This window comes from Cyanistes caeruleus, chromosome 1 (genome assembly GCF_971803275.1).
Source record: "Cyanistes caeruleus chromosome 1, bCyaCae1.hap1.1, whole genome shotgun sequence".
Classification (NCBI taxonomy): Eukaryota; Metazoa; Chordata; class Aves; order Passeriformes; family Paridae; genus Cyanistes; species Cyanistes caeruleus.
The window spans coordinates 145916899-145931228 of NC_141701.1; the positions used below are offsets into that span (position 1 = coordinate 145916899).

Here is a 14330-nt window from a genome sequence, read left to right on the forward strand (position 1 = left end):
ATCAATATTTACCATAATTTTGAAAGACGTCTGAGCACAGCCTGGGAACGAAGACAACACTTGATGAATAACCAGCAGTGAAACACGGGGCTCTAAAACTTTCCAGATAATAAACTGCTCACAGGGCACTGGATGTCAAAGACAGTTAAATCCATATTATAAGCAGCCAAACCTGGGCAATGCTGTTTCAGCCTCTTGTGCTGTGTTCTCAACTACAAGACTTGTGTACCACAGTCATTCACTTTTTATCTTTGAATGAACTGTCTCATAGCCTGTGACTCACCTGGGCTCTGTCAGCCTCTCCTCCCCCAGTCTTTGTACCCCCACTTCTTAGAGACAGCTTTTGAGCCACCCTTTCCAAAAGCCTCTGCAGTTCTCCACACAGGGAATCATCTCAAGAAAGGCACATCTCTAACTGCCAAGCCAATTTTTGGTACTCAATGACATCTGGATGGACCCTCTGGTGCCAAAGCAGGACTGATGTGGATCATCTGGTAAAAAAAATCAAAACCTGGAGAAGATTATTCCTCCCCACAGCATTAGAAATACAGAGAAGGGGTTCACTCCAATTTTACTGATGTAAGTAGGGAATTCTGAATTTGGAAAAAAACCACATTTATTTCTCACTAATATAAAACTCCAAAGGGAAATAAAGTATCCATCAAATTACAGGAAAGTTTCAAGTCTAAATTATTTTAATTAAATATGAATTATAAATAGATACATGATGAACAGAAATATAAAATATTTTTAATATGACAGCTGAAACAAAATTAATCAAAACAGTAAAGTAAAACCAAAATATTTTCTATATTTAAATGAAAGAAATCTGACACAATTAATTTACACTCATTCTCCATTTAAACTTGCATCAAAACCGAAACCAATTTGCTCCTGAAAAATGTGCCTACTTTGATTAAGCTGTATTTCCTGATGGTTGTTAAATTTGAAATGTTTTTGATCATCTCTAATTGAGAGATCTCTAAAAGTCTAGAAACAGCTCAAAACAGAGTATTTTGGATGAGAAAGAAAAATGTGACAAGAAGTCTGTAGGTGTGTCAAATGGCCATTTGATGACAACCTGTGTCAGGAATATAAAGAAAGAGAGGAATAACACATGATTTCAGACATGTTTGTGAAATATTTTACATTATTTCTCATTAACTCCTACACATTGAATGATTTCCCACACCTGAAGCACCAGGTTTCAGGTCTCTGCTTGAGTCTTACTTTACCAGAGAGGCCTATAAATGTCACATTTCTTAGTGTAAAGCAATGAGCATGTGGAGAATTTGTGTAACTGAATTAATAAATCTTTTCTGCATCTCCAAAAATCCTCAGCTATGTGCTTCTTTTAGGCTCTGGCTTTTCAAAGGCTTTCACAGTTGCTTAACTTGAAGCAGATGAATGTATATTTCTAAATGTTACATTCATTTTTAAAAGATGTATATTTTTTGAAGTGAAATAGATACCCAAATCTCTGCAGCACTGAAGCATCAGAATATAAACTCCCTGAAACTATCTTCATATGTATCCCACACGCTGCTGTCAGCATCTTTGGTTCTTGCTCTGCATCAAACACAACGTGAGAGCTACAATAATAAATAATGAAGATTTCAGGATGTGGTTTGGGAGAGTGTGAAAACATGAAAGAGAACTGTATCTTCTGTTTGACAACAGGGGAAGCCAGTCCCCAGGTCTGGAATTACTCAAGGGTCCAAAGTGACCCCCATGCCCTGACATGCTACATGTCCCAAGGCACGTCCTTCTCACAGCCTCCCAATCCTCCCTGAGCAAGGGCAGTGCTCGGGACAGGGGGAACCCAATGCAGAACTATGAAACACCTCCTTCCCTGGCACACAACTGCATGTGGAGTATGGGCACAAAGGGGAAACATCCTTCCAAAATCTTCTGAAGCTATTTGGCCACATGGATGTAAAAATTCCCCTACTTCTCCCTCTGAATTTACCTCAGTCCCTAAAAAGAGAACTGTGGCCTAAAAATCTGCTTGGAAGGAGAAAATATCAACCACAAGTGTCAAATAACCCCATACTTACAGACACAGATAGTGGAGGAAAGCAACTTGCACTCTTTCTAGAGCATGAAATGGGTTTTCTTTTGTGTTTAAAATAAGCTCAAAATTATATAAATGCTATCAAAAATAGGGAATACTGCTACCTCTTCTACTGGAGGTATAATTTCCTGTTTTTAATGCAGATTATTTCTTCTCTATTGGATCTCAAATAAAGATGACTGCTGTTATTTTCAATTATTTGCATTTGTCACCATACACACAGAGGTGAAACAAATCCAGGCAAGATCAGGTTCTGAGGAGAGCGATGACCACACCAACACTGAGCCTGTGGTAAGAGAAAAGAGACGCCTGTCTTGTTCAGCCTAGTGAAACAAAAGCCCAGGGGGGATGTGAATGTTGCCTATAAATACATCAAGAAATACAATAAGAGAGGAAACAGAGCTATTTAAGCTAAAGGACAACATTGGCACAAGAACAAATGGATATAAACTGGCCATGAATAAATTGAGGCTGAAAATTAGAAGAAAGTTTCAAAGCAACAGAGAAGTGAGGCTCTTGAACAATTTCCCCGTGGGAGTAATGGGTAGTAAATGACCTAATTTGTTCTAAGATGGATCAGCTAATTAGTTTATGAAAGGGTTTATCTGACAGAGACTGACTATGGCAAGGGGCTGGCCTCAGCCCCAGATGCCCTTTACAGCCCCACATTTCTAATGAATTTAAGGTATTAATCCAGTTCCTTATTGAATGGAATCTTACGATGGTTTCTAAATCCAAATTTTTTTTCTTTCCTGAGTGATTCCATTATGTAATGCCACTGACATGCACATTACCTTCCAAACACCAAAAAAACATGCCTGCTTGCAGGAGTTCTGGTTTGTTTGTTTGTTTTCAGGCATGCACCACACTAAGCACAAGCAAAACTGTGTTCAGATTTTTAGGGCACAAGGGGTAAGCCAAGGCAAGAGCAGCATCCTTGTAAAAATGCTTTCAAGGGAAGCAAACCATGACCCACAACTCTTAATCTTAACATTTCCATCTTGCTTCATCTTTTATACACCAAGCATTGAGTGTTTCGATCAGATTTAAGCAAAGTTGTGAACTAAGGCGGTTCATAAATTTCTGAGTGAAGGAGATGGAGATGAGTGGCCCTCTGGAGGACAGGGGCTGTTCTTGATTACTCATTTCAGGCTGTTCATCATTTCCAGCTACCTGAGAAGCCAGGTCTCCTCCTGCCTCTCATTTGGTGACATTTTTCCTTGTTATCCTGTCAAACCCCCTGGCTGTACCAGCCCTGTCCTTGATAAGTGCTAATGTCTTTGTGAAAATGTACTGAGAGGAGTGCAGCTACACCTATGCCATGAACGTCCTACACACTAATAGAGTTTATTTTAATTATTTGGGGGTTTTAGTTTCTTTTTTGGTGTTCAGTATCTGGGGATTTTTTTAATTTTTATTTTAAGAAATGGAAACACACTTTGGTCACTTAAATGGCTATTTTACCAAAACATGATTCTGGTGAACTGAAATTTCTTATTTCCCAAACCACTTTCTAAAGCAAAGAATATTATGATGTAGGCAGGTTTGATTAGAAATCTTGAGAAGGAAGAGGATGTTCTTTTGTTTGCTCTTAAATATCCAGCACATTCCTTCCCTCAGGGTGCAGCTTCTCACTGTTTTCAGGGTTTGAGGGGAGGAGGTTGGGGTTTTTTTGGGGTTTTGGTGTTTTTATTGTTTTGGTTTGTTTTTTTTGGGGGGGTGTTATTTTATTTTGCTTTGTTTTAGTTAGCTTTCATTTTATTTAGCATTTCTTAGTTTGGCTTTTTTTTTTTTTTTTTTTTTAAGGTAAATCCCTTTCAGAGAGAATTGAAAATTCATCTTTTGTGAGTTAAGGTACTACCAAAAAAATCAACAGATGCAGTGTTTAAGGGCAGAAGAAAATTGCATTTCATAAACAGGGTTATTCTGGTGCAAGAACAGTCTATTGTCTAAATGTCACCCTGGTACTTTGGGTTTTGCCAAGTGAAATTGTACAATTGAAAACTGGCTGCAAAGTTGTGTTTTCAGCTTGAAGTTTTTAAATAGTGGGGGTTTTTCAGGTTTTTATTCATGCGAACCACTCAAGAGTGAACTTCAATATTTCTTGTTAAATTGCAAAGGAGTTGGAATAGGTATATCCTTAAAGGATATAATCTTTCTCCCAGCCAGTTGCCTTCACATAATGTCCAACAAACTAAGCAGGTGACCACCAGTTTTAAAAACATCACTGAACATCCCGTATAGATCATCTGCAACACAACCCCATCATGATCTCAGCCCAGGACACTTTGTGCCTACTGAGCTATAAGTAGGAGGCCAAAGAAGGGACAGAGACTGAAAGACAGGACATCAAAATTCTTTCCCATTTCCTTCTGCACCTCTTCAGACCTTACAAAAAGTGCCAATCTGTCCTAGTTTAGGGAGGAAAACTCCAAATGGGAATTTCTTCAGGGAAATGCCTCCTCCCCACCAACTGATCCGGGAAAGGGAAAAAAAAAAAAAAATTCTTGGAGAGAAGTGGAAAAAGCTGTTTATTTAACAGAAATTGAATAATATTAAATAATAAAACTTCTTGCTGTTTGATGGGATGGTAAGTCTAGGAAGAAAAGTCCTTTTCATGTGGTGTAGCTCGGCTCGCTCAGGTTCTTATCAGTCCCTCCGGCGCTGGAAAAGTGCCGAGGCCCAGGCCCCGGTGGGCCACAGGCCTGAGCTCCCGGGGTTTGGCTGGGTGTTCAGTCCAGAGCAGGCTTGCACAGATCCAAGAGAAAAAAAAGGAGGGAAAAAAACCTCAGCTAGCTAAAACTAACTAAAAGCCAGAGAGAAGCTCTGTCCCACTGTCTGTCCGTGCTGCAGACACCACAGTCCAGGAGCGGGGTGTGTGGGAGTGATGTTTTTCCTTAACACACTGCGCGCTTCTTCTTCCCCCTCTCTTGCTCTCAAAGCCAGTCTTAAAGGTGCAGAACTTAATATATAACATAAACCAGACGGTTGGGGATACCAGTATCATAAAGTTACCCCAGGACACAATCCTGCCAGTCTTTCCTGGCATCAATATCCCAGCATCCAGTCTGTGCATCAGCCACAGCCCTGTCTTCTACACCAGCCCAGCGTGATACACAAAAAACATGGCTCAGAAGAGCCTGTTTTGCTACCAATTTGAGCAGTCATGTCCATGTAAAACGATAAAACAATCCACTGAACATCTTCTGTCCAAGCAGTAGAGCAGTAGAGCCATCCAGCTGCAGTCCCCTGCTCCTCCAGAACAGGGAGCATATGTTGGCAGCCTGCTGGGAACGCTCTTTAGCCTCTGCTGAGGCTGGAGCTGTGCCCAAACTCTTCTGAGGGCACCAAGAGAGGAAAACTGTGCCAGCAGCTCTGAGAACAGACTGGCACCATGGACAACCACGGGCAGCTGGCAGGCCCTGCCCTGGCCCTGGGCATCCACTGCATGGAAATGCTCAGCACATCAGATATTTCAGAGGGAAGTGAGACCCCTGTAGCCTGAAGTTTGCTTTTGTACCAGAATAAAGGAGACTAACAGTTATACTATAGCAAAATTATTTTTTTTTTAATTAGAAAATCCCTCAGAAGACAGTGAGGGTTGGGGAAAACTCTGGGTTTAATCCAAAGCCCTCTAACAGCAACAGAAAGACATTCACAAGGGCTTCAGTGGCTTGTGGTAGGCTGGGAAAGAAAGCAATACCACGGATTAGAAACTAGGTAAAAAGAGAACATTAAGAATACATTGCACTTTTCAACATATTGAGGATAGGAAGAGGTTTTTACCAAGATTTTGGTTTATAGATTTTGGGGGTAATGTTCTCAGAAGGGGCAACATTTTCAAGCAAGAGAATTAGCTGTAGTCAGGCTAGGAAGCACTGAAAAAAAATATATTTATATGTTAACAAGGCAAATGACAGTCTGATTAGATCAAATCTAGTCATTTGTTAAATGACCAATATGTAGAGAGGCCAAGTTTGACATAATTATGCAACTTTGCCTATTTAGATTTGGGTGCCAAGCTACTGCAGCAAGTAAAGATAAGCACATATAAATAGCATTAACCATAAAGGACAGATCATCAATTACTGTAAATTGGTCCTAAAGCCAGTAGAGCTAAATTAATTTAGGTTACTTTGGCTACAGCATTGTGACAGCAGTGCTGCCAAAAAATCTGAAAGCAATCATGGATGATTTTGAATTCCTGTAGCATGAAAAGGCACTCATAAATCAAGATTGCTCCATAGGGACAAGAATTACTGATAGACTATTTACGGAAAAATGACCAATAATGTTATATTTAACCCTCTGAAAAACTAGTGTAAAACGTTTTGGAACTAGATGAAGTTCCTGAATCTTCAGAGATATGGACTATATGCTATTGGAATATAAAAATACCGATTCTGCTCTCCTCAGTGCAAGGTAAAGACAAGTTAAACGGAGGACACAACTTTTTGAGGTGGATGAGTGGACTAAAGAGACCAAGTTTTCTGAACAGAGCAGCCAGCTACTTCAAGTGTATTCACATAAATTGATCAGATGGTAAAAAAAAGTATAAGGAACAAATTCTTCATGCTGTAGGTGCATGCATTGTCAAACAGCTATGTTTAGATTGTGCAAAAGCATAAGCTGTTTTTCCAGCTATTTTCCAGAAACACAGTGACTGGTGCATGAAATGAATGAAGCCAAGCTGTTACAGGAACCAACACTTGATTTACAAGTTCAACAACACTGGGGGATGAAGACAACAATGCTGGAAATGGAAATTTAGATAAGAGCAGGCAAAAACATCAAAAACCGATTATAGAAGTTTTAAGGTCAAACACAACAAAATTAAAAGTTCTTTTTGATCCAAATGATGATTCAGCCTTTGATGTTTTGGGTTTTTTTTAGGTGGATGACAGTCAGATATTTCCCTGCTATTATTCTGCTTATTCACTGAAAAAAAACCAAAAAAAACAAAAACCAAAAAAAACTTCACACAATCCTTTCTTTTTTATTTACCTTTTTTAAATTTTTTTTCTGGAACACCATCTGAAGGTAATGTCCTGAAATAGAATTCAAAGGACAAGTTTTCTGCTAACAGTACTGAATCTCCTCTTCGGCAAAAACCTATAGAAATAATCTATTGTTTTCATTAGTATTATGCTTCCCCCATCCTGTGCCTGCTTCTGGACACTGGGAAGGCACTGAAACAACAACTAGGCCCAGATTCCTGCATCTGCATTCAGTCCTTTTGCCTGACAGCTTCCAGCTTTTCATGCCTTGCTAAATCAGGATCCCAGGTTGGCCAGCAAGCACATACATCATCTGCAATGAGTTGTGTCACTGCCACAGTGCAAACTCCTCTTCCAAGGGAGGTCCAGCAGCACAGCTCTAGAGAGGCATCCAAAGCAAAGACAAAGGAATCAGAGAGGTATGAGGAAAGTTTTAGGGTTGAATGGCCAGGTTCACTAAGTTAGAATCATAAAGTTGTTTAGGTTGGAACAGACCTTTATGATCCTGGAGTCAAACTATTAACCCAGCACTGCCAAGCCCACCACCAAACCAGGTGCCTTAGTGCCACATCTATGCAGCTTTTAAATTCCTCCATGGCTGGTGCCCCAACCACTCAATCACCACAGATTCAACATCCCCTGCTCCATCAGCCTTCTTCCAAAGGTCATAAACTCCTTTTTTTTCCTGACTGCCTACCAAAATCTCGTGCTCATCCAGTCTGTCTTCTCTGTTGGCTTTTCCTACAGCACGTGGGAATTCCCTTCTTGAAGAATGCCCAGCCTCCCTGGACCTCTTTGCCCTTCAGGACTTTCTCCCAAGGGACTCTCTCAGCTGGGCTTGGACTGTTTCCTCTCTGCTGTACTGGGTTTCCAGCTGACATCTGGTAAGTTGTCCCCCAAAAGAACAAGAGCCAGCAATAGCAAGACTTGTAAGACTTATTAGACTTATAAGTTGCTTATAGAATATTTCATTTGCCTCTTCATCCTGGTTTATACCTCCCACCACAATCTTGCCTTGTTAGTATTTTCCCTAGTTGTTACCAAAACTGAACCACATTGTCACCACCATTATGCTCTAGAAAACTTACTCAAGTTTAGCCAGCAAACTTGCAAAAATGAACCTGGCTGGAATAAAACTCACAGAAAGAAGAACAAACTACAGCCTACAATAAATTCCATAGGTATAACATTGTGATGATTAAGATTAAATATGACCATCAATGTGAGCATTTCTCTCGTTTCTTCTGAGAAACCCCAACCTCACTCAGGCATCAATGTTTGATATTTTCAGTGGAGAGAAATGGGCATTTCCAGCAGTTTTCTTTTAAATATCTCAACAAGTGAAAGCAGTATTTGAGATGTGTCTCTTTCTTCCTGAATATTTCCCCTTCAGTGGGTAGCTTACCCACAGAAATTAACTCTCACAGCCCTCAGTTAGGAGAACTTAATTACACTCCAAGCAAGCAAAGAAATTGGAAAAAGGATCTTGTAGTGTTTCATATATTAACAGTGAGAACTTCCCCTAGCCTCATGAAAAGCTAATCTTTGTTTTGAGCTCCTCTAATTCCACTTTTTAGCATTTCTTAATTTCTCACAGTGTTGGAGCAGGACTTAAAGTATTGGCATTAGTAGCAAAATTCTTAATGGGCTCTATGGCCTTTTACCCACTTTTCTTATTGCTGACAAAATATCTTTTTGATGCAGGAATTCTCTCTTATTTTTTTTTTTTTCTCTTTTTTTTTTTTTTTAATGGCATCAATTTCCCTTTTTTGTTTTTGCAGTTATGGGGTGGATTGCTGGGGGAGGTGTTTGCAAAAACTGCCAAGACTTCAGAATGCAGGAGGTGGCCTTGTTATGTCCTCTTTGAGATAATCAGGGTCCACAGGCTATACATACAATACCACAAAAGTAATACCAAAGGATAATTTCTCCTATAATGTCAAAGATTTCAGTGATCAAGGCTATCAAAAGAGCATAATTAATTATCTTAATTGCCTTTACACAAAACCTCTGTGATCTTCTTTTGATACTGGTGCATTGCTGCCATCATAAACAGACTTAAAAGGCAAGGGTGGCCATACTTTGCCTGGAAATTCCTTCTTTCCCCCACAGTATTTACCTGCAGCTGTTGTCACATCAATCTTTCTTCAATGCTTCAGTATTTCCTTCTGTGCATTTTTTTTCAGGCTGATGCAGTTTTGTGACACACACACACTGTTTACTCTGTTTCTAGAAATTCTATGCATCTCATTGGGTGTCTTCACATTCAGTTCTTTCACTCTTAATAGGAAAGAATTTTCCTTCAGCTGTCCTTTTAATACATACACTGTCACATCACAAAGCTTACTCATACTCATAATGCCAGTGATTTCTGCCTTCCCCTATATTTTTACTTTTTTTTTTTCCTTCCTCCACAAAGCACCCTGTTTCAAAGGAATAAAGGAATTAATAGAAAGTGCAAAACCGCTGGGCTTCTTTGGAGGCAGGGGCAAAAGATGCCCAGTTCCACAGGAAAACATGCTGATTCCCACTTATTTTAACCATGCTCAGTGCATTAAATATAACCCCACGCCAGTATTTTACAGATCTGCTGTGCACAATAGACAGTAATGGCTCTATAGAAGCTCTTAGGGCCTTTTATGAGAACTCTCAATATGAGGGAGTCTTTTATTCTTTTTGACAAGTGGATCCTTTAAACTACTCTAGTAAAGGAAAGAATGGAATATGGCAAAGTAAAAATTTTTGCTTTTGCTCACTGGGTACAGATCAATGCTAATTAAGACAAACTGTAAAAGAGACTTCCAGGGATTTCGAGTCTAAATGTAATTATCTGTAATATAACTATTAAAAACAGGTCAGAAAGCTTGATGTTGAGTTTTAATGAATCCCTATTTTTCTCAGACTGAGACACCTCCAGTCATACACAGAGCTATCTGAAAAGCATTAACAACAACCCAAATTTAGCCCAAACTCACCTGATTTTGGGTCTTGTTATGACAGCCAATCTATTAGAGAGTTGCATAATCCTTTTGCTGCTCTATATAGGCAGTCGGTGCAATGAACAGAGCACAAAGGTGATGTGATTTCAGTAATCCACATAGCTGAGGAAGCTTACAGCTCCATGCTGTACTAGATGATTTTTCTTTTTTTGTCTGGGAATAAAAGCATAATTCTTTTCAAGGTCAGATAAAGTATTTTGCAATAGTAGAAGCAGAAAGCACTGAAAGCATTTAGTGCACAACCAAACCATGCACTTTCTGAAAAAGATGGCAGATAGCTCCCCAGAGATGGGAAAGTCTGTATTTTTCTACTTTTCTTTGGTGTGTGTCAGAAATTGCTATGTGTCATTCAGAGCTGGTGAAATGTTTATGAAGAGAAATTCGAAATTGCAGGCTGTTAAAGCATGCCATGAGCAGAACACTACATTCTATCTAAGAACCTTCTTCAGATTTTACCTGTCCACCTCTCTGTTTGTGGAGAGAGAATGGATTTTAGTAAAAGACTTGATAAAGTTGGAAAAACTGTCAGGTTTTTGGATACACAATGAACTTCTCCAGGTCTGGCACAGAAACACCCATCTCCAAGAACAAGTGCAAGCTAAGAACAGCTCTTCAGAATTTGCTGATTATCTGAATCTGACTGTCCTAGAGAAAAGGCAGCATGTACCTATGAAGCAAAGGTGAAGTTTTGCAGAGATCAGGGTGACAAAGGTGGTTTCTCCTGTGGCAGATGGAAAGGAAGACAGTTAATTCATCAGTGGTGGAACGTAAGAGTCCTCAAGGAAAACAGAAAGTTCCCTACAGATATAACTTTTAGCAACTTGTGTTCAGCTCAGTCCCCAGCTGCAGGGACAGGGATTAGAGGTGACATCAGGACTGTCACTGGAGCAGGGCAGCCTCCTCATGGGACACCTGAGCTGAGTTGTGCAGGTGAGGGTGAGACTGTGGCACTGTGGAAATCCAGAGAGGGCCAGGGGACTCAGAAAAGAACTGATCATCACAAAACACTTTGCTGGAGTGCTGCCACCATCCTTTGGCAGGATGGCAGAACAGCACCAGCAGCTCTGCTGAGCACAGCAGAAGGTCCAAGCCTGGGGATAGGAGTCTGTCCCTTTCAGGAGAAGTAACAGGGCAGCATCCATCACTGCTCCTTCCAGTGCCCCTCCTGGCTTGAGGTCAGAATGGCAAATTTATGAAGTCACTGCAGCCAAATCCAAGTTTTCTTCAGTATATGCTTGAAACTCTGCAGTTTCACAAACTCTCACAAACACTTCAACTGTAATGAAACCATCAAAATTATAAAGATGAAAATGAAAAGCTTATGCTACCATAGCATAGGTTTAAAATTTTCAGGACTTTTATCTGTGTGTGACAGCTACACCTGAAGGCTATGGCTGGTACAGACAGAGGGTGGGATTTTCAAATGCACCATTGATGTGACCTGGCTCTTGCCAAAAGCAAACTCATTTCAGTTAACTAATAATCACTGCCCTGCAAATATGTCATCTTGAGTTATCATCCTTCCACTGTACCAAGAAACATCATGAGTTAAAAAGCCCTGAGGGCTCCTGGGCCTTCAGACACATGAAATTTCCCTGGAGATTAACACAACTAAATGCTTTACAAATCTGTACTTTTTTCCCTGCTGATAGAGGAAAAGGGCAGCAAAAATGGCTGAGTGGGTGAAAGATGGAAAAGAATCTTTTCACCTGAACACCTGATGCTCCTCTTCATCCTGGTTTTTAATCTCTCTAATCTGAGCTATGAATTTCAGGGTCAGTAGTTGGTAGGAAACAACAAAGATCATGGGATAAATATTCCTTCAGGAGCCCAGTGGTGTTGAAGCAGTACCGGGTCTTGCTCTGCACCGATGCTGAAGCTGTGTGGGCTGAATGAATCCAGCCATCAGCCAGCAGGAAGAAGTCAGGCATGAGCTCCTGCAATACACAGAAATACCCTCTGGAAAAGGTATCTCTCCAAGGAAATGATCTACAGATTAAAGCTGTGGGTTCTGCAGCACCATGCACTCTGTCAGCTTCTGTCTCTTAAAGACTGTGCTACTGCTGTTTACTTCAAATTCACAGCATCTGATTTTCCTATAATATGGTTTCAAAGCTTAGAAACACAGGAAAGATTTCCAAATCAATTTCCAATGCATCTGAGATTCCTTCTGTAAGTTTTTGAGCTGGGATGCATAGCATCAAGGCTGGGGTGAAATTGGTAGAATCCTTCACATGCCCACCTTTCACAAATACCTTCTGTTAGTACATTTTATATTAGTAGCAATAAGCATTAAGCCAGAAAAAGCCCGAAGTTTTTATACAGGTTTCTTATTCCTTTCTTTTTATATATATCAAAGAATTTGCTTGAACTAAGATGAGGAGAGAAAATGTCCTGGGGTGCTATCTAAGGTGTCAAGGTCACAGGAGAAAATATATTCCTGTGAACAATAAAGTTAATGGTTGTTCTTCTTAATTTAGTGTAACATACATTCAATTTCAATTGAAACTCAGCAAAATTACTGCAAAACTTCTCTTCTTCGTCATAGTGTAAATGCCAAAAGTTATAAACTCAGATGAGCAGTATGAAAAGGAAATTATTCATTTCCAAAGACACAGGATCAGTCTGCACAGACCTTTTATAGCCTTCATGTCACATGCACACTTGGTGCTACAGTTCAGAAACTATTTGTTTTCTCATGGACCAGAGACATTTTTCAGTGTTTTCCTGATAGAGTTTTAACATTAGATTTTAGCTGTTGACTTCCTTATTTTCTTGCATCATGGATTTGAATCCATCCAAAACATTTGCAAAAGTAAATACAGTCTGAAACATGCAAAATAAGAAAATATATTCCAAAGCCCTGTGCTAATTTTACCAAGGAATTTTTTGTACTGTTCTTCAAAAACAAAAGGCAAGGAGCATTCCCTACCAATGACATTGTAAAGGGATAAATCCTACTCCATAACAGACCCCAGAAGAGAAAAAAACCTTTTCAAAGCCTTCCACATGAGGGATTCTGGTTCCTGGATTGTGAACTGTGCTAAAACACCCAGTTGTACCCATATGCTTGATTCTCCACTGCTTTCCAAATTAAATATGCATTTTCAAGAGGGCTTGATCGTCTATTTGTTTGCGACCTTTCAATTTTTCTGTTTGTTTAAGAACTACAGAAACTTTCAGGTTTGAAAAGACCTTGAAAGTCATTGAGTTCAACTGTTAACTGAGCACTTCCAGGCCCACCACTAAACCACATTCCTCAGTGCCACATCTACACATCTTTTAAATACCACCAGGGATGGTGACTCCACCTCCTCCCTGGGAGCCTGTTCCAATGTTGGAAAACACTTCCAGTGACGTTTTTCCAGCTATACAATTTAAACATATCCTGGTACAATTTGAGGTAATTTCCCCTTGCCCTGTTCCCTGTTGCCTGAGAGAAAAGAGTGACCCATGCCTGGCTACACTCTCAGGGAGTTGTAAAAAATGATAAGGCTCCCCCTGAGCCTTCTTTTCTCCAAATTTAACACCCACAGCCCCCTCCACTCCCCCTCTGACTTGTGCTCCAGACCCTTCCCCAGCTTCACTGCCCTCCTTTGGACATGCTTTGTCAGGATGGAACCTTAAAGTTTGAGTCTATGGGAATTAACTATGGCACAGAAAGGTCAGGACTGGGGGAAATCCCTTTGGAGCACTTCATGTGAGGAAAATGCTCCCACATCAGCCCCAGTCAATCTGCATCTCAACAGCCAGTGGATCCTCCCTGTGGCTGTCCCCACCTGCCTCCACACTGGCTATGGCCTGAGTGATAGCTGTGCTCTAGAAATAGAAACTGGAATAAAGAAATGAAATTAGAATCAGTCCCCTACAGATGGCTCTGTCACTATAAAAGCCACCTGCTCTCAAATTAACACTTGTTTATATATAAATTTAGAACGCCATAATAAATTAGCACCCACTCAACAGAAATGAGCTCTTCTGAATGGTGCTTCTCTTCCCAGTGGATAACAGGAGGGGAAGATGTTTTTTCCCTTGAAGGCATTCAGAGCAGAAATGCAATAGCAGCACAAAGAGTGGAAGTGTTGTGGATGGAGTAAACACTTTCCATGTGCCAGCATTTACTCTACACAGAAGACATGGATAGGGTTGGTAATTTTGCAAATACCAACTTAGCACAGTAGGCACAAAGTACCTATATCTATGCCTCAAATCTAAAAAAAGTCAGGCATTAAATCAATGAAGTGGTCAAACTTAAAATTC

General features: G+C 40.2%; 1 protein-coding gene and 1 long non-coding RNA gene across 2 annotated transcripts in view; both read right to left on the reverse strand.

Moving 5' to 3' along the window:
* DPP6 (dipeptidyl peptidase like 6) overlaps nucleotides 1–14330 on the reverse strand; it is a 539779-nt gene that overhangs the window by 498704 nt on the left and 26745 nt on the right. The gene's annotated exons all lie outside the window — the stretch shown is intronic.
* Nucleotides 4589–7168, reverse strand: LOC147656005 (uncharacterized). Its single transcript, XR_015279759.1, has 2 exons — nucleotides 7079–7168; nucleotides 4589–5758 (listed from the first exon to the last, which is right to left on the reverse strand). It is a non-coding gene; the product is annotated as an uncharacterized LOC147656005 (long non-coding RNA).